We start from the raw sequence: 22,703 nt of genomic DNA, 5'->3' as shown, positions 1-22,703 counted from the left end.
TGCTTATATTTCAGATGTCTGACACTTCCCATATTTTCAAGACATTTTATGAACTTTCCTCAGAATCACTGTTTCTGAGTTGCTGAAGCAGTCATGAAGCCAGCCCAAGTGCTGGCAGATAAGCTTTGCTTTCTTTTGCCCGTCCAAGTTCAAGCGAGAGATGGAGTCACACCAATGTCTGCACCTTTTGTGGCGAGATAAGCAGAAAAGATGGCAATGAACAACTCCACAACAAAAGAGTGGAATTTTTAGCTCTGGCATTAAAGCCAAAAATGTTTAATACTTGTTTTCATCCAATAACACTTTTATTCTTTGAGTAGCCTTGAAAGGATCCTATAAACTCTACCAGTATTTAGGTGGGGTGTGTGTGTGTCTCTTTATCCCTATCGTTTTACTATTGTTGTTGCTTTATTTTGCCTGCACAGTGATCTTTAGCAATAGCTGCAGAAATTTTATAGTTCAGTGTCTCCCTGCTGCTTCTGCATAAAATGAACTGAAAGTATTGGTTGCTGCTTTAATTACGAGTATCTGTTCAGCTGCAAAAAAAATATAGGTGTGTGGGCTCTGCTTGGCTAATCTTTCTTGACTACTTGAGTTGCTAGTAACTCCAAGCTTGCATCTTCGCCTGTGGTATGGTTTCAGAAGTGGTATGGTTTCAAAATGGGAGAAAATGGGAAGTGGCCTAGTCAGGCCAGACTCAGTTATGTCTGCCTGGAAAGAAGCAGGGAGGTTATAGGTAGGTCTATTTGAAAACAGTGTGAGGATATCTCATCCCATGTAGGCTGTTGCATGCGTAATCAAAGTGTTTCCAGATTGGGCCCAATTGAGCTCAGTGGAGTCTGATTAATCTTTATTTCATCAGCAATGATGTTGGGACAAGTGATGTTGGTGACTAAACTGGCAGTGGGTCATCCATTTTCCTTATGCTACCCCCCCTCTCTCTCACACACAGAGAGACTTTCTGCCATTCTTTCTGTCTCTATCCACCCTCTCATTCTCTCCTTCCCTTCCATATATCTCCTTCCCCTCTTCAATTGCTCCCCATCCAGCTAAAAAACAACAACCCCATGTGCAACAATTGCTAGGTTTAGATAAAAAATGGTTCTTTTTGTATGAATGGGACCTTTTTCTATAATTGCTGCATGTTTTTTTTTGTGGGAGAGCATGGAGATGAGAGAAGAGAGAATGGCCAGTCACTTTCCTATGTCACAGTCAATTCTGGTACTTTTTTAAAAAATGAAAAATTATCTCAACTTGTCCCTCAGAAATTAACAGCTGGTGTTATTAGCAGAAGACTTGGACCATTAATTGGCAATTAAGTTTCTGTTGGCGACATTGATTTGTTGACTATTACTGCATTGCAATAGGAAGCTTTTGAATTGTTATTCACCAAGTACCTTTACTGATGCATCTCAAGGAATAAAGTGCTAGATGAGCAGATTGACCTCAGTATAGCCTCATAAAGAGAAACTATTACAAATCTTTTATATCTTTGAGCTTGGGACAAGGGTGAGTAGGATCACCTGCTGCCACTCAGAGGATCTAAATGTGATGTGATATATATGCCAATATCCCTTCCCTTATCGCTATATTAAAATTCTATTTCAGTAAAGCTGTGAGGGCCTCAAAAAAGCAAAACAACACTCACTGTGTTGAAAGAAAATATTGGGTATTAGTCGCAAAGGATGACTTCCCTTGGATTGTGGCATAATAAAGCGTGTTCTCACTAGCAGAGAGCACGTGTTGCGGTTGGGGAGCAGGCCACCATCATGACTAGGCAATTTTGGGAACTCAAGATGAAAGGGTTAATTGGGTCGCTGGGGAAATTTGGGTGTTGCAAAATTGGAGGAGGGGTTTAGAGTCTATAAATTGAGGAGCTAGACTAGGGGACTTCCTCTTGGCCGTTTTGCATCGGATCAAGCTGTTGGTGTCGGAGACGGTTGTATTTTCATTGCCATTTGCTTCCTATATCCCCTCCCCCCTTCTTAATTTTCCACCCGGATTTCCTTGATTCCCCCCTTTATTTTAATCTAGGCTTGGTTTGTTGAATATTTACGAAGTGGGGTTCTCTTATTAGGCAAGGGGGGGAGCCCCCTCCCAGTTTCGGGAGGTCTACCCTGTTAATTTTGCCGTCCCAGGCCGCGTCTGAGGCCGCGGTAGCGCGGCCGGGCTTCCCCCTTCCTCCCCCATTGTTGCGCGTCGCGTAGGAGTCCCCGCAACTGCCCGTTGGGTCGCTCCGTGGCTCCGCAGCCGCGGAGCGCAGCCGGCCCTACACCCTTCCCCCATCCCCTCTTCATCTCCCTGGCTAAGGGAGACTCCAACCAGCCCGCAGGTTCGCCCCGCGGCTTCGAGCCGCGGAGCGCTCCTAGGCGCCCTTCCTTTCCCCGTCCCTCGCTTTAACGGAACTTACCTGGGCTCTTCTCTCTGGAGCTGGCTCTCGGCGGTTGCGGCCTCCATCGCGTCTCCGACGCTCCGTAGGCTGTAAGAAATAAATAAATAATTAATTGGAGATATCGCCTAGTTCCCGCGGCGGCTGGTGCCTGCTATAGCAGGCCCCCTCGATTGCGTGCTGAGTAACTGGCTGCTGGTGTGTGGCTTGAGGCCCTCAGGGCCTCCTGGGGCCTCAGAGCGGCCTGTGCCTCTTCGGAGGCGTTTTTTGCTGCTTCACGGGAACCTCCATTGCGGTGGGGTTTGGGAGCGTTCATCGTTGATATTGGCCTGCGCCTCCTGTGGCCGTTGGCTGTTATTGCAGCCGGCCAGCTCTTGAGCTCCCCTGGTGGCCTAGCTGGTACTGCAGCCGGCTTACTGAGCTCCCCCTAGAGGCCTAGCCGGTATTGCAGCCTCCTCTCCTTAAGTGGACAGGTCGTCATAGAGCCACCTGCTGGCTGATCTGATTTTGCACCATTGCATATTGTTTGCTGGGGAATTTTGATTTTCTTACAGGTTTGGTTTAACTGAATAACCTTTGTTTTGGTTTGTGCCCTTAATTGGGCTGCCTACTCCTTTCTTTCCTTGCAGGCTGGCCCGGAAGGCGCGTAAGGTTTTAATTAAGGAGTTTTAATTCGAATTAATTATTTTGTTCCTGGTTCTATTGAAGTTAATTGGCGCAAGAGTCTCTTGAGTTCTTGGTTACAAGTGCTATTGGTTTCAGGCCTTTTATTTGTTAACGGTTGGAATTTTCTGCTTTTATTTTCTTATTTGCCTAGCAGGTATGGCTCCAAAGAGGGACTCAGCCCGCCCTGGTCAATCATCCACTGCAAAACGGCCTATTAGAGGCCCATCTCAGGCGTTGCGCTCACCTGTTACGAGGCAACCAGAAGGGCGAGTGCAGTCTTTGGTGTCCAGCATGGCCGGCGATCCTGCTGCTTTATCTCGCTTCGCGGCTAATCTGGACGGTTTTCTACAGCAGTGTTCCAGTCAGCCGTCCACGTCGACAGTACCGCCTCGTCCTGTGGGAGCATCATCTCCGGTCTTGTCATCATCTGAGGAGGATGAAAGTGGGGGATTGTTGCCTGTGGTGGGGGGAAGTGACCCACAGCCAACCCAACCCCGATACATACCTGCTGCTCGTGGCAGGGCACGGAGGTCCCATCCTTCCAGGAGAGCTTCGGGGAGGGGTGCCCATGCTGCCCCTTCTTCCCGCCATAGTAGGTTAGTGCTGCCTACTGTTGAGGCAGCATCTGTTCCTGGTCCCTCACGGGTGGTTTCTTCTCCTTCGGCTCCAGGTCCCTCGCGGCCGGATCAGGAATCGGAATCTTCCATTGAGGACAGCTTACCGGTTCCGGCCAGGAAGTCTTCGGGCGGGAAGCGTCGCCGCAGGAGATCTTCCCGGAAGCAGGCTAAGCGAAGGAGGGATGACTCCTCCACGTCTTATACCGGTACGTCTTCTTCTAGTTCTGACGAGGAGTCAGGTAACTCGCTGGAGCTTTACTGGGGCTTTGGCGAATCCGCATCGGGGCTTCCTAGGTGGGCTTGGGAGCGCCGGTCCAACACACATCGGGCTAGGTATGGCATAGTTCAGGAATGTTTGGATGGCGTTTTGGTACCAGACGTTAAAGTATCCACCAACTCCGCCAGAGACGTTATTCCTGGTTTGCACCTGTCATCGAAGGTGCGCTCTAGGATTTTGGATGGTCGATATGTAGACATGTTTAAGTTGGCCCCGCCTTCGGAGGACCAGGAGAAGAGTAGTTCTTCCAAAAAGCGCCAAGGGGTATCCAATGCGGATAGGACCTTCGAGCTCTGGCTCGATTGCTTTCAGGTCTTTGCTGGCGTAGTAATGGCGGCCTATCCTCGTAGATCGCTTCATTTAATGGTTTATTTGTCTATTGTTCGCTCTGCATTTTCCAGAGCAGGTGAAAAAGCCGCGATAAAATACGATGAGGCCTTCCGGCGCCGTGCGGCAAAAATTCCTTCTGCTCGCTGGGATCGGAAAGATCTTGACGTGTGGACCACCCACGTGGCTCCACTTATTGATAAAAAGGCGCCGGAGCAGCAGAAGCCTAAGTCTCTGGCAATGAAAGCTGGCCGGCGCCTGTTTTGCTGGGATTTCAACAAAGGCTCCTGTAATCGCCAGGGGTGCAAATTTGCCCACGCCTGCGAAAGGTGCAATGGTCCGCATCCCACTTCCTCTTGTTTTGCAGGTCGGCGGCCCTTTCGGGGGGGAAAAGGGGGTTCTCAGCAACCCCCAAAGCCCACCCCAGTTCCTGCCACCTCAGGAACTGGAAAGTAGTTCGCGGACATCCCTAGCGTATACGCCAGTCCGCTTGCAGGTTTTACAAACTTGGTTGCAGTCGTACCCCGACGGGGATGCTGCAGAATATTTGAGTAATGGTTTTTCGCAGGGTTTTCGGATTCCGGTAGCCAAGTCTCCTGTGGCAAGGAATCCTGCTAACCAAAAGTCAGTTCGAGAGCTACCTCAGGTTGCTCGGAAGAAGATTGCAAAGGAGGTGGCTATGCGAAGGATGGCCGGTCCTTTTGATGCCCCTCCTTTTCAAACTTTACACGTATCCCCTTTGGGCATTGTGCCAAAGAAGGCGCCGGGGGAATTTCGTTTGATTCATAATTTATCACATCCTATGGGTACATCGGTCAACGATGTTATCCCTCCTGAGCTTTGCTCTGTCAAATACGCATCTCTTGATCACGCGATCAAGATGATTCGGAGTTTTGGCTATGCTGCGTTGTTGGCGAAATGCGATATTGAGTCTGCCTTTCGCCTTTTGCCAATACATCCAGAGGATTTTTGGTTACTGGGTTTTCAGTTTGAGGGCAAGTATTACTTTGATAAGGCCATGCCGATGGGATGTTCAATTGCCTGTGCCGCTTTCGAATCCTTCAGTTCCTTTTTGGAATGGGCATTGAAAGAGAAAACTGGTCTGGGCGGGGTCACTCATTATTTGGATGATTTTTTATTGGCCTCGGCCTCTGATACCGGTGACTGCTCGCTGCTATTGCAGGCGTTTGCTGATCTCACGCAGGAACTGGGGGTTCCCTTAGCCGCAGGCAAGACCGAGGGTCCTTCGACTCGGCTGACTTACTTGGGTATCCTGTTGGATACTGTGGCTCAAACTTCTAGCTTACCTAGTGATAAGCTGGAGAACTTGAGAAGGGTGATAGGGGAATTACTCCCATTGAGGAAGGTGTCCCTTCGGCAGCTTCAATCGCTGTTGGGACATTTGAATTTTGCTTGTAGAGTGGTGGCGCCGGGGCGCCCCTTTTGTTCTCGCTTGGCTCGTCTCACCTCAGGGTTAAAAGCACCGCACCATCGGGTGCGTCTTTCCACCCAGGTGAAGGCTGACCTATCCATTTGGTTGGAATTCCTGGAGGAATTCAATGGGGTGTCACTATGGCAAGACACGCTGAACTTGCGTAATGACTTTCAAGTGCAGTCTGATGCTGCTGGTTCCCTTGGCTTTGGCCTCTATTGGAATGGACGTTGGTGTGCAGAGCGATGGCCACAGGAATGGCAGGGGGGAGAGATTACGCGGGACCTAACCTTTCTCGAGTTTTTTCCCATTGCAGTGGCAGTGCATTTGTGGGTCGAGGAGTTCAGGAACCGTCGTGTCTGCTTCTGGACCGATAACCAGGCTGTGGTGACAGTGTTGGCCAAACTGTCGTCACGCTCCCCCCGGGTGTCGGCCTTATTAAGGGTTTTTGTGTTACACTGCTTACGTTATAATATAGTTTTTTCAGCACGTTTTATCCCCGGGGTGTCTAACGAAATTGCTGATGCTCTGTCCCGTTTTCAGATGGAGCGGTTCAGACTCCTGGTTCCAGAGGCTCGGATACGTCCGGAATGTTTCCCGGAACATCTTTGGAGCCTTGGCAACAATTAGTTTTACAGGGAGTAGCGGCATCGGTTTCCCCTTCTACCCTACGTTCTTACACTAAAGTGTGGGGTGATTTTTTAAGGTTTATGCAGCAATCTTCCTGTGAATTCAAAAGAGCTTCACCCACATCTTCCCAGGTGTTAAGTTACCTGGCGCATCTATTTCAATTGGGCAGGGCAGCTAAGACAATTCGGATACATGCTGCTGCTATAACATTTTTCTGCAAGGTGTTCTTTGATAAGGATCCCTGTGCGAAGTTCATTGTTCGCAAAGCTTTGGAGGGATGGAGTCGACTTTGTCCTTCCCGGCCTGCAAATCGACAACCCATATCTTTTGATATGTTGTGCGAGATGCGCAGAAAGCTGCGGGTGGTTTGTTGGTCTGTGTATGAGGCCCGCCTTTTTTCAGCTGCCTTTTCGATTGCCTTTTTTGGCGCTCTAAGGGTGGGTGAAATAGTGGTAGAAGTCCATAAGGATGGCCGTACTCGTGGCCTTTTGATGCAGGATGTGCAGTTGTCTCCTGTAGAACTCCGTATCACAATTAGACATTCAAAGACGGATCAAAAAGGCAGGGGGGCCCTCATTCGTCTCCCGGCCACGGGTGAAGCGGGCCCTTGCCCTGTGAAAGATGTTAGGAGGTACCTGTCAGTCCGCACCCCAGGGGATGGTCCGCTGCTTAGGCATGGGGACGGTTCCCCACTGTCAAGGCAGCAGTTTGCGAAAGTAATGCGCAAAGTAATTCTGGCGGGTGGCGGCAGGGCATCCGATTTTGCCCCACACTCATTCAGGATTGGGGCTGCCACTACAGCGGCGCATTGGGGCTTGTCAGCGGCCAGAATACAGGATTTGGGTCGCTGGAAGTCTGAAGTGTTCAGAAGTTATATTCGTTAATGAGGACCTTACATTGTTTTGTTTGTTTTATATTAGGTTTAGCGGCTGTCCGCATATGGATGGTGGGGCACAGCATCATCCATTGGGCTGGCGTTGCGGCTCGGCAGCTGGGATTGGGTCCTGGTCTCGGCCTTCCTCGACATGTTCAGTTGTCTTGGATATCCAGAAGGGGAATGCGCTGGTCGGAGCTCCTGCCTCGGATTCGGAGGCGGTTGTTATGGGAGGTACCCCCGTCGGCCATTGTGTTACAGCTGGGTGAGAACGACCTGGTTTCTATGAACTGTTTTTCCCTGCGTGCTACCATTTTATCGGACTTGGAGACGCTGCAGGCTATGATGCCTGACGGAAAAATCTTCTGGTCAAGGCTGCTACAACGGCGCGCTTGGAAGGGCAGTCATTGCCCAGCCGCCATTGAGAGGGCCAGGAGCCGGGTCAACTCCGCAGTGACAAGGAAGGTCTGGGAGTTGGGTGGGGATGTGATATTTCATCCTGGAATTTCTTCTCAGAGGCCAGATTTATTCCGAGATGATGGTGTGCACCTTTCTGCTTCGGGTAATGAAGCTTGGCTAGGTGCGGTGGTGGCCAAGCTGAGGTCTTGGCTGGGGCTGTGAGTGGTTTGGCGGGGAGCCGTGGGCTCCATGGCGGTTAGGCATTGGTTAAATTGGTGCTTGGAGGGGTAAGGTGCCTACCCCTCCAAATGATGCGAATGGGAATTCCGTTAAAGGAATCCAGGGGCTTGCCATCCTTTCGTCCTTGTCCGTGGAGCCGGACTTGGGCCGGGCAAGACCCCACCGGAACATGAGGGTGAGAGGTGTTGGACTGCATTTTACCCAGCCTCATTTCTCCCCAATACTTGTTTCCCACGCTGGCTTCCGGTGGAGTCCGGAAGTGCCAGCGCTGTCCTTGGGGGGGCAAGGACATAGTCATAACCAATGCCTAAGCAACCACTCACATTTTCTGTATTTAAATAAAGTTGTGGCCAAAATTTATGCCAAAAACCTTAAACAAAAATTAACGTGTGCTGTGTGAATTTTTTGGGGGGTGGCACTGCGGAACTCAACACGCAAAGCGTGTTCTCACTAGCAGAGAGCACGTGTTGCGGTTGGGGAGCAGGCCACCATCATGACTAGGCAATTTTGGGAACTCAAGATGAAAGGGTTAATTGGGTCGCTGGGGAAATTTGGGTGTTGCAAAATTGGAGGAGGGGTTTAGAGTCTATAAATTGAGGAGCTAGACTAGGGGACTTCCTCTTGGCCGTTTTGCATCGGATCACCCGCCCCCCCTCCCTTTTATAGGGTGGTTCTTGGGTTCATTTGACCTTGCTATTGCCTGTCATGGGGTCGTCCGCCTTGGTGCGGGGGCCTAGTAGGAATTTTGCCATCTGGCTGATTGGCTGGTGCCATTTGGTTTTTGCCTACTACGTAGCAAATCGTCACAACTTGTAAGGTTGGCGGTTAGGCATTGGTTAAATTGGTGCTTGGAGGGGTAAGGTGCCTACCCCTCCAAATGATGCGAATGGGAATTCCGTTAAAGGAATCCAGGGGCTTGCCATCCTTTCGTCCTTGTCCGTGGAGCCGGACTTGGGCCGGGCAAGACCCCACCGGAACATGAGGGTGAGAGGTGTTGGACTGCATTTTACCCAGCCTCATTTCTCCCCAATACTTGTTTCCCACGCTGGCTTCCGGTGGAGTCCGGAAGTGCCAGCGCTGTCCTTGGGGGGGCAAGGACATAGTCATAACCAATGCCTAAGCAACCACTCACATTTTCTGTATTTAAATAAAGTTGTGGCCAAAATTTATGCCAAAAACCTTAAACAAAAATTAACGTGTGCTGTGTGAATTTTTTGGGGGGTGGCACTGCGGAACTCAACACGCAACACTTCTTAGGGTTTCTGCTTGGCATTAAAATAATGAATGTACACTTGAATTCAAATGCATGAACAATACTCTCTGGAAACCCAAATTTCTGGGATTTGGGAGCCCCAAATTGGCTCTGGAAGTGCTTTTGCAGTACACTGACCTCAACATCACCTCATCTCTCCCCCTCTACTTCCCAACAAGGTGCAGCAACATGAACAACTGGAGATCAAGTGATCCCCATTGGCTCTCCACACTATCTGCTACTGGTGCATACGAATGCAACAAATAAATACCTCAGTGGTTCAATGTTGATTGCCAGACAATAATAATCTATGTGATGTTTGTCTCTCTGTGTTTTGCTTTCAGGAGACAACTCCCCCTTTGTTCGTCTGTTTGGTATACAACTTTTTTTCTGGAATAAAAATAATGTCCAAGTGTTTTCATCTTAATGATTCCCCATGGGGGGGAAAATGGAAGTGGTACAGATGCTTTATGTTACCGTAACCTTTGGTTACATTTACAATTTATTTTTTTCTGGAGTCTATTCTACCATCTTTATTTCTGAACAGAGGTAAATATGGTTGCAAAATAGCACGGAAAAAATAATCCTGGAAAGGACAAACAAACATATGTAGGAAAGCTTTTTAACACAATGTAAAATGGGTTTGAGCAAGCCATAATGAGTTGATGGAAAGTAATCTGAGATTGCCGTCTTAAAACAGCATACAGCCACAAATAAATAAATACAGGAAGATACACTTGCATTCATTATAACATAAAACAGCAAATCTGCATTCAGTTCTAATAGGGCACTTTCCCAAGCTCAGTGAGCTGAAACACTTACAATATGTGTTTACATCACGATAAGGCACATTTTAAATAGTGGATTCAGTTCTGCACTTTCCAGGAGTATAGAGACTCAATCAGGGATACTAGGCTTTTTCTTATTAAACAATAAAACAAAGCCCATTTTAGCAAGTTATCCTACCTTGAGGGTATACAATCCATTTCATCTTCTGTGTGTGTTTGCTTCAGTTATGCATGTGATTTGACAAACAGTAGAATATTACCTCTAGCTATATTTCAGTACAAATTCCTTTCCCTGGCATAAACTGAACGGCATGGCAGAAATGTTTAGCAACCCAATATTAGTGTCAACTTTGACTCCACTTGGACAATTGGCCTTGCATAATACATGTCTTTGTCAACTGATGATTACTTATGTCACCCTACATTTTAGTTTCCAGTAAGGTAATTGTGCCGTAGACCTTTCCAGTAGAGGAGGGCAGGGCAGGGGTGGGGGTGAATCCTGTTGTTTCTGCCATTTTGTGAGGCACTTGATAAATTACAGGGAAAGCAGGGTAAGCAGATGTGGGAGTAAGGTCCTAAAATAATGCGGGTATCTTAGGGGTCAAGAGTCCATCACATCAGATAATGGAGGGATTGTGACAGGGCTAAAAGCACAATCCCGCTCACATACCACATACACACTTCAAAATCATCTAAACCAGATCACTGAAAAATACGAAATCCATAATATAATCTTCTCTGTGGTATGAGCCCAAGGACATAGTGGAATATTTATTTACAAATTTATTGTTTGTAATTTTTTAAGCTGCTGCATGGCTCCATAAAATCACCTGGTTGTAGCCATTAATTCTTGAGCTGTACCAAGCAAAAAATAAAAAATAAAATATTGGAATACAGGTCAATCAGCAACAAAGGTAATAGTCCTAGGCACCACTGTGTACACGTTGAAGCAAATTTCCACCCTCACATAATTCTGGGTGCTGTAGTTTGCTAAGGGTTGCTTGGAATTGTAACTCTGTCAGGGGTAAACTTCAGCGCCCAGAATTCTGTGAGACAAAGAATGTGCTTCAAATGTGCCTAAGTCTGAAACTCATTAATTTCCATGAACAACTTCAGCAGGCATCCTGTCAGAAAACTCTTGGAACATACAGCCTGACTCTCATTCAAGGCAAGAAAACAATTTTAAAGGATATATCTTAAAAAGAAGCTCAATTAGCCTCAGTAAGGCTACATGTTTACCTAGGAATAAGAACTCAATGGGACTTTCTTCTGAATATACATTTTAGGATTGCCCTATATGTCTAGGCCTTTTCAGGCATTCTGTTTAACATTACAGTATGTTTTTTTTTTATTGGGTGGAGTATGTGGGGAGAGAACAGAAGAAGAAGAAGAGTTTGGATTTGATATCCCGCTTTATCACTACCCTAAGGAGTCTTAAAGCGGCTAACATTCTCCTTTCCCTTCCTCCCCCACAACAAACACTCTGTGAGGTGAGTGAGGCTGAGAGTCTTCAGAGAAGTATGACTAGCCCAAGGTCACCCAGCAGCTACATGTGGAGGAGCGGAGACGCGAACTTGGTTCACCAGATTACGAGACTACCGCTCTTAACTATTACACCACCAAGCTCTTCTTCCTCCAACATTTCACTTCCTCCCTTTTCTCATGAGTTGCAAGGCAAAGTTCTGAAGTAAGAAGCCTGTGGCTCTCCACATGATTTAGAACTCTTCATACATTGCATGGGGAGCTTCTACAAACAGAGGAAGCCTTCTCAAGCTAGGAAGCTTCTCAGAAACTAGGAAGCTGCCTATATTGGGTCAGACCATGGATCAGTAAGGTCTACACTAACTGGTAGTGACTCTCCAGGGTTCCAGATGTTCCCAGCCCTACCTGGAGATTTCAAGGACTGAACTAGAGACCTGCATATGAAGTGGATGCTGTGACCACTATGCTATGACCATTCCCTTACTTTGTGCTAGAACTCATGGAGGGTTGAAAAGAAGGAAAGTGGACACCTCAGAGAGGGATGAGACAATGACCACTGCATGATTAAACAGAACCCCATGGAGAAGGCTTCTCTCCCTGTCACCTTCACATTGCTTTCAAATAGGTTTCATTCAGCTCTCCATTTCCTATAAATTGAATTTGGGACTTGGTTGTATCTGTTCCACAAAGATAATAACCCACTCTTTATCAAAGGTATTATAGATGTTTCTCTCTCCATTTTTTTGTAGTGTGAAGAAAACATCCCAGCTAGATGTTTGAGACAGAAACAGTTTGCTCCTTAGAAAAGCAGACTAGTAAGCTCTGCCCCTCCTCTTGCACTTCATATAAAACAGGCAGTAATGTTTCTAAAATATGTTGCTTGTTAGCTCAATATTTTCATTGTTCATTGTTGGCTTTCTGGGATTTTAAAGTAAGTGATCCCGCAAAAGAATTATTGTTAATGAGCTCATAAGTACTTCATCTCTCTCTCTCCACCCCACTCCCGCCCTCTTTCCCTCAGCATCTAGGTATTTTTATTTGCCAGATTTGTGCCATTGCCAATATAGTCTTGTACCTTGCACACCATGGAGAGTAACTCAATATTAAGTCACATTCTTCTCTCCCTCTCTTTATGTTCGCTTCCCTTTGGTGCTATGCAATTTGCAGACTGTCTGAATTTAAAATGGCCAATGAATCTTAGAAAGTTATTGTATACAGTGCAGCAGACAAAAAGTAGTTTAAATCAATGAAGCGCATTGTATCTTGGCTTTATGACTAAATCATTTAGGACATGGGTTATGATCGAAGGCAAAAAGAGGGGGAGTTGGGGAGAGAGGTATAGATTCCAGCCATTTTCTTTTGTTTCTTGTTAGATGGCTATTACGAATGGTGACCTTTCTGCTGCAGTTATTGTTATTATGACTAAATGATGCTGTAACTTGAATGCTAGGAAGTCTTGAGGCTGTTCTTTGTCTTCTTCCCCTCTGATTTTCAAAGTGTTATCCATTGTAATTAGGATCCTGAGAAATGTGTGTGTGTTGCAACTTGGCTGATATATTATTATAATTGTACTGGAAGGCTCTACGGGAATTCATGGTAAAATTGTTAAACTAGGAATACACATTTCTGTCTGCACACATACATAAACAGAACTTTCTTATGTTTTTCTGTTTGGTTTTCTCAATTTATAAATCAGCTCTATGGGAACCGTAAGGTAGCCTTCCTAATGTTCACCCAGGTTGAGGGTAAGATGGAGATAGTAGGCAGCTTTCTGCAAGACACATTTGTGAATGTTATTCAAGAGTATTCTAATAGTTAGATACGGATTCTGCTGAGCGTTTCATTGTACTGAACCTTCCAAAATTTTGTCTATATGCCAATAAAGGTTGGAGATTGATTGAAATCAATTCTATGAACATTTACTAGGAAGTAAGTCCCGCAGTATTCAGTGGAGTTTACATTGTAGTAAGCATACCACAATATTCAGTTTGGACCCTTTTACTTTGGGAATCCAGTACAGTGAACTTTGGAGGCTGCCTGATTTGCTTCACTATTCACTATTATAGGAAATCAACAAGAGTCAATAATAATAATAATAATAATAATAATAATAATAATAATAATAATTTTTATTTATATCCCACCGTCCCTGGCCAAAGCCGGGCTCAGAGCGGCTAACATCATACAAGTAAGACAATGCATAAAAAAGTGATCAATAAATTAAGATACATCCCACAATTAATTCAAACAAATTAAAATTAAAATTGGACAAGTGGCAATCTTCAGGATAAAATTGAAGGTGGTTACCAACTGTTTCCACTGATAATATAAACACCTGTGAGCGGTCTGGGAACCTCCTTCGTGCTTGTTCTTATATAAGGAGAAAATGAGTCAGACTGAACCCTGACCAAAGGCCTGGCAGAACAGCTCCATCTTGCAGGCTCTGCAGAAAGATGTCAAGTCTCTCAGGGCCCTAATCTCTTGTGAGAGAGCATTCCACCAGGCCGGGCCATGGCCAAAAAGGCCCTGGCTCTGGTCAAAGCTAGTCTGATCTCTCTGGGGCCTGGAATCTTTAGGATGTTGTTATTTTCAGACCGTAAGGTCCTCCGTGGGGCATACAAGGAGAGGCGGTCCCATAGGTACAAGGGTGCTAGGCCATATAGGTCTTTAAAGGTTAAAACCAACACCTTAAACCTGATCTTGTACTCCACCAGGAGCCAGTGCAGCTGGTATAGCACCGGATGAATGTGCTCCCACGGCAAGGACCCCGTGAGGAGTCTCGCCGCAGCATTCTGCACCCACTGGAGTTTCTGGATCAGTCTCAAGGGCAGCCCCACGTAGAGTGAGTTACAATAATCAAGCCTGGAGGTGACCATCACATGGATCACAGTGGCGAGGTCAGGGCGAGAGATGTAAGGGACCAACTGCTTAGCTTGGCAGAGATGAAAAAATGCTGCCTTATAGCTGTAACCTGTGCCTCCGTAGAAAGGGAGGCTTCGAAGATTACACCCAAACTCCTGATGGAAGGCGCCGACACTAATTGCACCCCCGCAAGGGATGGGAGTTGCCCCCCCCCAACCCCATATCGTCTCGACCCAGCCAAAGGACCTCTGTCTTTTTTTTCCCTTACTAAAAAAGAATGAGGAAAACTGATTTGACAGGATTATATGTGTGTGGATATGTGGCGTACAGACAGAAAGATGTTAATGTCCAGTGTTCTTTTCAACCAAGCACCAAGAGCAGAATTTATAGAAATCACAGTACAGTTGAGAACAAGGTGATATATTACCTCAGCATCCTTTCCACAAAGCACTGTGACTGAAGAGCCCTGGAAAAATCCGACACAAAGGGTGGCATGAGTAAAACTCCATATGAAAAGCTTGTTTTTCTTCTGCCAGATTTGGGCTAGGTCTGCCTACAGTAGCCGTATTCCTGAAAAGAGTTTGGAACAGAATTAATTTACCCTTGCTTAATTCTGCTGGATTCCTAAATTTAGGGTTGCTCTGTAAGCTACACTTTCCACAGGGATGTCCTCAGGCAGGCATTCAATTGGTGCCCCAGATATAATACAACCGTATTAAGAATTTCCTTTTCCTTTCAGACAAAGGAACTGCTGGTAGTTTGCATTGACAGAGTCTTTATTTGATTGCTGTAAATTAGCAATCTGTAAGAAATAAACAATCCCATAATTCGAGATGTGGTCAAAGGTTATTAAATAAAAATCTAGACCTGCTCACAGAGAAGTACTGTGAGCTCAAGCTGAAAAGAATCAGGGCCTTTAGGGTGTGTGTGTGTGTGTGTGTGTGTGTGTGTGTAATAGTTGGTATCTTTGAATTTCATTTATTTTTATTTAAAATAACAAACTGGAGAACACTAAGCTTCAGTTGCTAGGGTTCGTTTCCAAAGCTCGTGTTGGAGCTTTATATTTCTTTTGAAGAAAGAAACTTCAATTTCAACTTTTGCAAATAATTCAGAGGACGAGATTTTGGTTTGAAGTCTTTTTTTCCAGGAGACCCAAAGCTGTTCTGTTTTCTAAGAGCTTGAACTCAAAAATAAGGTTTAGAATAAATCTCCAACCCCTGTGCAGGCAGAAGTGGGCAAAATTGCTATTTACATAGGAATTTTGCACAAAGAACATATCGCAACAGGTACTGCATTTCTACAACCTTGTCAAACCAAGGGCATTTGCTTCCATTGCTGGATCCCCTGCAATGGTGTTTGCATGGTGATATTTCATAAATGTTAAAAGACTTCCTGGGAAGAAACAACTGAGATACAAATCCCTGGATAAATATTACATGACAGCATGCTAGCTAGGCTTTTAATAGTGAAGAGGACATCTAAAGAATATAATCACACCAAGATGCCAGAAAGGACTCGTAGTTATCAAATGTTAGTCCTGTTTAGAGGACTGTGATCAAACTATATCCCCCGCCCCCAGTTCACTTTTCATTTTCCATAGAACTGTTGTTGTCTTGATAGGGTGTGTGCATTTATCTCTCTCCCTGTTTATCTGTTTCGACAACTGTGCCCAAATATATTATGGTAATAGCTGTCTGAAACAAATAATTGCTGCGGACAGACCTATGACTGTGAATTTGTCTAATTCCTTTATTTTCTCCATTCATAGCTTTGAACATTTGAAATATAACAATACAGTGGTACCTTGGGTTACAAACACTTCTGGTTACAGATTCTGCTAACTCAGAAGTAGCACCTCAAGTTAAGAACTTTGCCCTAGGATGAGAACAGAAATTGTGCCCTGGCGGCGCAGCAGCAGCAGGAGGCCCCATTAACGAAGAGTCTGACATGATTAAATGACTAAACAGCAACAATGGCCAATCAGCCTTTGAGCTGGGCATCTAGACAAAAAGCTCCTCCCCCAGGCTCCTACACCTGATAACATGGTGTGTGTGTGGGGAGCATCCCTCACTATCTTTGACTAAGGAACCATCCCCAATGCCTTAGCCAAAATCAAGTTGCAACAATTGCTGTGAGGTAGACAAAAATCTCCAGACTGGACAATTGACCTGAAGGGCTATTCCTCTCTGCACCCCCCCAAGCTATCAAAGCACTTTCATAACAAGACACACTGAAGCTAGCCCACTTGCCCCTGGGCAGCTACCAAACACACAGAAAAGGGAAGGGAGGGTGGGAATATAAAAAAGAACTGAGACCAAGGCATGGGTGTGCCTGGTTTATATTTCCTGGGAACAGATCTGAGGGAAGACTGAAATACAAAGTCTCCCTTTTGGTTCCCTTCCCAAGCCATGCCCACAGACTCCCCTGCAATTGCCTGTGCTCCCCACAAGAAAGTCCCCAGCACAGCCAGTGAAGGAGAAAGGACCCCCTGCCCATGCCAGCATGTGCCATGGCCATGCCAAGCCACGAAGGCCACTATCCCGGGGTTTGGGTAAGCAGGCCTTCTTGGCCACTGTTTGTAATGGGTTGACTCTAGAGGGGATTTCTCTAATGAAGGGCATTTCTCTATCAGATGAAAATATTTTTTTTATGATGCAGGAAGATGCTCCAATGGAGGAAAGCCAGATCCAACCCAATATTTTGGAAGTGGAAACTTCTAGATGCATGCATCATTCATTATTGAACACAGCACCTGCACATCTGTGATTGGATATCTGAACAATATTACCAAATATATCCGAAGAAGCCTTTCTTCCTAAAAGGAAATTTGGCATGAGTGAAGAACCAATAATATGTTTGAGTGGGTTATTAATGACTTTTTTTCACTTGGTTGCTGTTACTGCTTTTTTAAATAAAAAAATCCTTGTCTCTCTTTGGATGGGTCCACTTGTACACCCTTAGGCCAGAGACACTAACTCTGCATGTTTCTCAAAACCTTGAAGGCATGTACATTTGATCTGACATGAAAAGAGAAGCATGCCTTTATTGATGTATAATAGTTCTCCTTTATAAGACATTCTTGGAAGAGTGATAACAACAGCAGTAGTTATAGAAGAATCAATACTGGGCAGGAGAAAAAAGGGTGAACTGCAGGCACTCTGAGGGAAGAGTGACAAGTTCTTGTTGACAAAAGAGCTCTCACCTTGAGTGATGAAAGCATTTAACAAAAATATGAAAACAATGACAGAATAATAAGACTTGGGTAAGGGTGGGTGAACCAGTCCATTTTGGTTTCTCATTTTTCTCATGTTATATTAAGTTCTCTACATTTCCACATCAGCTTGGACTTTTTTAAAGGGGAAAAAAAAGAGATCATCTGCATTTCTTTGCGTGTGAATTTATCATAATAAACATTTGTTGGTATGCAGTTTGCCAAATATGCACCTTCCCCAGCATAATGCATTTTTTCTTACATTGGGTTCCCAGCTTCTCCTAGTCTACATATTTTAGTATACGTGGGTTGGTAAGTGCAAATTTGCAAAAAAAGAAGTGCAAATATTGAAGGGTGTCTGTTTTTCAGTATAAATATGCATTGTTTTAGAATGTGCAAATTGGATAGGTTTCCCTTTAAATGTGAACTGAATGCACTCTCCAGATCTGGGTTACATTGCACAGGTTAAAATAGCTTTTGTTCAAATTGCCCAGTTTTGCTAGTTTACATTTGACACTATCCGGGTTGCTCCAAGTGTTGCACAAACATGCTTCCATGTGCACAATGAGACACCCTCCTAATCATCTTCCATCTTCATCCACCTTGTGTTTTTTTTTTAAATAATTTTTATTAATTTTCCAAACATGTATTATACACAAACGACAAAACAAAACAAAACATACACACAAATAAACATGTATAATTTCATAAACTCATTTTCCTTCACCTTGTTTCCCGGACTTCCCCATACCTCCCTTTTTCTGCATCCTTATTTTTCCCTTTTATCAGCAACCCTCCATTTAATTAATTAATTCATCTTCATTGTAATTCCCTTAAATTTATGATATACAGCTGCAATTCTCTGTTTCTTAACACCATAGCATCTCAGCACTCCTCAATATTACAACAGTTTTTAAGATATATTTTAAATTTCTTCCAGTCTTCTTCCACTGTCTCACTCCCCTGGTCTCGGATTCTGCCGGTCATCTCTGCCATTCCCATGTAGTCAATCACCTTCGCTTGCCATTCTTCCAGAGTAGGTAGCTGCTGCGTCTTCCAATACTTTGCCAGAAGAATTCTTGCTGCTGTGGTAGCATACATAAAGAAAGTTCTGTCCTTCCTTGGCACCAATTGGCCCACCATGCCCAGGAGAAAAGCCTCTGGTTTTTTAGAAAATGTCCATTTAAGGACCTTTTTAATTTCATTGTAGATCATTTCCCAGTAGGCTTTAATCTTCGGGCAGGTCCACCAAAGGTGATAGAAAGTACCCTCAGTCTCATTACATTTCCAACATTTATTATTGGGCAAATGGTAAATTTTTGCAAGTTTGACTGGAGTCATATACCATCTATAGATCATTTTCATTATGTTTTCTCTTAAAGCATTGCAAGCCGTAAATCTCACACCAGTGTTCCATAACCTTTCCCAGTCATCAAACATAATGTCATGACCTATATCTTGTGCCCATTTGATCATAACCGATTTTACTGTTTCATCTTGTGTATTCCATTTCAGCAGCAAATTGTACATTCTTGACAAGTTCTTAGTATTGGGTTCTAACAGTTCTGTTTCTAATTTCGACCTCTCCTTCTGAAAACCTATTTTCCTGTCTTGTTTAAATACCTCATTTATCTGAAGGTAGTGCAACCAATCTCGTACTTTAGACCTTAATTTATCATAACTCTGTAATTTGACCCTTTCACCATCTTGCTCTAAAATTTCACAATATTTTGGCCATTTAGACTCCATATTAAGTTTTTTTGTCTCTTTAGCCTCCATTGGTGATAGCCACCTGGGAGTTTTACTTTCCAGTAAATCTTTATATCTTATCCAAACATTGTATAGTGCTTTCCTAACAATATGGTTTTTAAAACCTTTATGCATTTTTACCTTGTCATACCATATATAAGCATGCCAGCCAAATCTGTTGTCATACCCTTCCAGATCCAAAATGTCTGTGTTCTCAAGAAGCAGCCATTGTTTCAGCCAGCAGAACGCTGCCGATTCATAGTAAAGTCTCAGGTCCGGCAGGGCAAACCCCCCTCTATCTTTTGCATCAGTTAAAATCTTAAAGTTTATTCTGGGCTTTTTGCCCTGCCAGACAAATTTTGATATGTCTTTTTGCCACTTCTTAAAACAGTCCATTTTATCCAGGATCTGGAGTGTCTGGAATAAAAACAACATTCTAGGCAATACATTCATCTTAATAACAGCAATTCGGCCTAACAAGGAAAGTTTCAACCTTGACCATATTTCTAGATCTTTCTTCACCTCTGTCCAACATTTGTCATAGTTGTCTTTAAACAAGTTCACATTTTTAGAAGTCAGATTCACACCCAGGTACTTCACCTTTTTTGTTATTACTAAACCTGTTTCACTTTGAAACTTCTCTTTTTCTGCCAATGTTAGGTTTTTCTCCAACACTTTAGTTTTTTGCTTATTCAATTTGAATCCTGCTACTTGACCAAATATCTCAATTAGTTCTAATACTCTTTTAGTACTAGTATCTGGCTGTTGTAAAGTCAATACAAGGTCATCTGCTAATGCCCTTAGTTTGTAGTTTCTGGCTCCGACCTGAATCCCTTTAACCAATTGGTCCCCTCTAATCATGTTTAACAAGACCTCCAGGACTGTTATAAAAAGCAAGGGAGATATTGGGCACCCTTGTCGTGTACCTTTTTCTATGGGTATTTCTTCCGTAACCACATTGTTCACAATCAACTTTGCTTTTTGCTTAGAATATATAGCACCTATACCGTTTTCAAAACCTTGGCCTACCCCCATACCTTGGAGATTCTTCTTCATAAAAGTCCAACAAATGTTATCAAAGGCTTTCTCCGCGTCCACAAAGATCAGCACCGCCTTTCTGTTAATGTTCACTTCCAGCAGTTCCAAAATGTCTATAATGTTCCTGACATTGTCTGACATATGTCTCCCTGGGAGAAAGCCTGTTTGGTCCTTATGAATCTCCTCAATCAGTACTCTTTTCAATCTTTTTGCTAAAATGTCTGCAAAAATTTTGTAATCCACATTAAGTAATGATATAGGGCGGTAGTTTTTAACCTGGTTCTTTTCAGTCTCTGTTTTCGGTATAAGTGAGATGAAAGCTTCTTTCCACGATTCAGGTGCCTTTTTCCCTTCCAAAATTTCATTGCAGACCTCCTTCAGTGGGTGTATTATCCATTCCTTCAATGCCTTATAGTATCTAGCCGTTAGGCCATCTGGTCCTGGAGATTTTCCCAACTGCATATTCTGAATGGCGCCCTCTATTTCTTGCTGTGATATTTTCTCATTCAAAATCATTTTGCTTTGATCTGAGATCTTTGGTAATCCATACTTCTTAATAAATTCTTCTATTTCCCGCTCATCAATTGGCCCCTGTGTATATAATTTCCTGAAAAAGCTTTGGAAACAGTTGCTTTTCTCATTTGGTTTATGAATAATTTTTCCATCCATTTCCAAACTTGTCACAGTGTTCAGTTTTTGTATCTTTTTCAGTTGCCATGACAGAAGTTTCCCACATTTATCTGCCGATTCAAATGTTCTTTGTCTCATTTGCTTTATTTTCCATTCTATCTCTTGATTCATCAATTCCATATATTGCGTCTGGTAATACTTTATTTCTCTCAAAATCTCATGAGACTTTGGTTTAGACCTCAATTTCTTCTCACCTTCTTTTATCTTTTCCAAAAGTTTTTCTTTCCTCTCATTCTGCTTTTTCCTCTTTATAGAGTTTTGTTGTATCAGGAAACCTCGCATCACGGCCTTACTTGCGTCCCATATTATTCTTTTTTCCACATCTGTTCTCAAATTTATCTCAAAATAGTCTTTCAAAGTTTTTTGGGCCTTCTTATAAATCTCTTCATCTCTGAATAGGGCGTCGTTCATCCTCCATCTGAAGGTTCCAGTTGTTGTTAATTTCATCTCCATCTTCACAGCATTATGGTCGGAGCAAGTCTTTGGGCAGATTTCTGCTTTTTTTATCTTTGGAGCCATGCTACTAGTTACCCAGATTTGGTCGATCCTTGTCCATGTCATTTTTGCTTCAGAGAAAAAAGTTCCCTCTCTCTCCAGAGGGTTCTTCACTCTCCAAATATCAATCAGGTCCAGTGTTTCAGTCATTTCAAAAAAAGTCTTTGGTAGTCTTCCATCTTTAGAAATTATTTGTCTCTGTGCCTTGTCCATGTTAGTGGAGACAACACCATTCATGTCTCCCATCATTATGATTTTAAAGTCCAAATAGTCCATTAAAGTCTCATGCAACTTCTTAAAAAATTCCGCCTTCCCTTCATTTGGTGCATATATTCCCAATATCAAAATTTTTTCTCCTTGGACTTGTATTTCTATTGCCAGATATCTTCCTTGTTCGTCTTTGAATATCATTTTAGGGGCCAATTTTTCCTTTGCATAAATCACGACGCCTCTTTTTTTGACCTTATCTGATGAAATAAATTCTTGTCCAAGTCTCTTGTTTACAAGTAGTTTCCTGTGTATCCTGGTCACATGCGTTTCTTGTAAACATATTAAGTCCAATTGCTCTCTCTTCAAAATATGGAAGACTTGGCGTCTTTTTCGGGGAAGGTTCAAACCATTACAATTCCAGCTAAGAAGTTGCAGAGACATTGTACTGCTATGTACCTATTCCTCCAACTGCTCCAAGTTTTTGTTCCTCCTCCGATGGTGGTAGTAATCCAAATGAAAGATTTGCAATATCTGTCGATTCTTTGTCTCCTGTTGTTTCTATTACTCCTTTCTGCAGACCCTCCTGGTATCTTTCCAAAAAAAGTTCTTTATCTTGGATTGTCTTTATTTTAATCTTCTTCCCTGTGTAGTTAAAAGACAGTCCTTGTGGGAACTCCCACCTGAAAGGTATGTTATTCTTCTTCAGCAGGTAAACCAGATCTTTGTAGAAGGCCCTCACCTCCAAGATATATTTAGGGATGTCTTTAAAGATCTGAACTTGACAGTTCTGAATTTCTAAAGCCTTGTGGTAGTGTAAGTCCAGTATTTTGTCCCTTTCTTCTTTAGATCTCAGTGTAATCAGACAATCCCTAGGCTTTTTGCCTTGCCTTCTGCCCAGCCTGAAGGCCGTTGTTATTTCAAATTCTTCCTCCTGTAGCTCATCCTGCCAAAATTCCGAAATATTTTCTGTTAGGAATTCCACAAGATTGTCTTTCTCGTTCTCTGGAACCAATCTTAATTTTAGGTTCTTCTCTTTTCTCTGAAGTTCCCACAGAGCTAAAGTTGCATCATGTTC

This window comes from Podarcis muralis, chromosome 11 (genome assembly GCF_964188315.1).
Source record: "Podarcis muralis chromosome 11, rPodMur119.hap1.1, whole genome shotgun sequence".
In the NCBI taxonomy this organism is placed as follows: domain Eukaryota; kingdom Metazoa; phylum Chordata; class Lepidosauria; order Squamata; family Lacertidae; genus Podarcis; species Podarcis muralis.
This window is presented reverse-complemented; position numbering follows the sequence as displayed.